This window comes from Rhinopithecus roxellana, chromosome 17 (assembly GCF_007565055.1).
Source record: "Rhinopithecus roxellana isolate Shanxi Qingling chromosome 17, ASM756505v1, whole genome shotgun sequence".
NCBI classification, from domain to species: Eukaryota; Metazoa; Chordata; class Mammalia; order Primates; family Cercopithecidae; genus Rhinopithecus; species Rhinopithecus roxellana.
Genome location: NC_044565.1, coordinates 11,177,452 through 11,178,579, shown reverse-complemented (window position 1 = coordinate 11,178,579; position 1,128 = coordinate 11,177,452). Strand labels below are relative to the sequence as shown.

At 42.4% G+C, this 1,128-nt stretch overlaps 1 pseudogene across 1 annotated transcript; it reads left to right on the top strand.

Annotated features, from left to right (window-relative positions):
• The first annotated feature begins 282 nt into the window (after positions 1-282).
• LOC104674831 lies at positions 283-750 on the top strand (annotated as a pseudogene). The gene has a single exon (XR_749690.2). The product of XR_749690.2 is annotated as a 60S ribosomal protein L23 pseudogene (transcript).
• Positions 751-1,128: the final 378 nt, after the last annotated feature.

Sequence of the window (1,128 nt, the reverse complement as noted above, 5' to 3'; positions counted from 1 at the left end):
TGGCTGAGAGGACCACAGATACTAAACACTCTACAGTGTGCAGGCTTGGACTAAAAGGCCAGCAGCAGCCCCGTCAGGAAATACTCATAGTGCAAGATATGATTCGCCATTTTTAGAGGCAGTTTTTTTTTAGAATAACAAGACCAAGTACATAATGTTTATCTGTAAAGTATAATTTTTTCAAATTCTTCCAGAGTATTCATTTTTAAATCTCATAGAACTCTTGTCTTCTAAGTTTCACACTTTAGAAAACCTCTAGAATAGCTCTTTCCGGCGTTCAAGATGTTGAAGCGAGGACGTGGTGGGTCCTCTGGTGCGAAATTCCGGATTTCCTTGGGTCTTCCTGTAGGAGCTGTGATCAACTGTGCTGACAACACAGGAGCTAAAAAACCTGTATATCATCTCCGTGAAGGGGATCAAGGGACAGCTGAACAGACTTCCCACTGCTGGTGTGGGTGACATGGTGATGGCCACAGTCAAGAAAGGCAAACCAGAGCTCAGAAAAACGGTACATCCAGCAGTGGTCATTCGACAATGAAAGTCATACCGTAGAAAAGATGGCGTGTTTCTTTATTTTGAAGATAATGCAGGGGTCATAGTGAACAATAAAGGCGAGATGAAAGGTTCTGCCATTACAGGACCAGTAGCAAAGGAGTGTGCAGACTTGTGGCCCTGGATTGCATCCAATGCTGGCAGCATTGCATGATTCTCCAGTATATTTGTAAAAATAAAAATTTTAAACCCAAAAAAGAAAAAAAAAAAGAAAAGAAAAGAAAACCTCTAGAATAGAGATTAAGAGCAGACACTGCTAGGTTTGAATCTCAACTCTAGCGCTTAAAATTTTTGACCTCCAGAAAGGGACTCAACATCTCTGAGCTTCCTAACACAAGGTAGATAGTGGCTAACTCACTGAGATATTGTGTGTATTGTCAGGAGGACTAAAGGCAGCAATATCTATAAGTTGCCTTGCACAGTGTCTGGAAATCTGGATGTTACGAGGAGGTGGCCATTGTAGCCAATGTGGCCCAAGCAGTTTGGGTGTGGGAAATGATGATGTAATGGGTGGAGGGGAAATTAGGGACAGGGCATGGCTTCTTGAAGAATACAGACATCTGAGACACTGAAAGG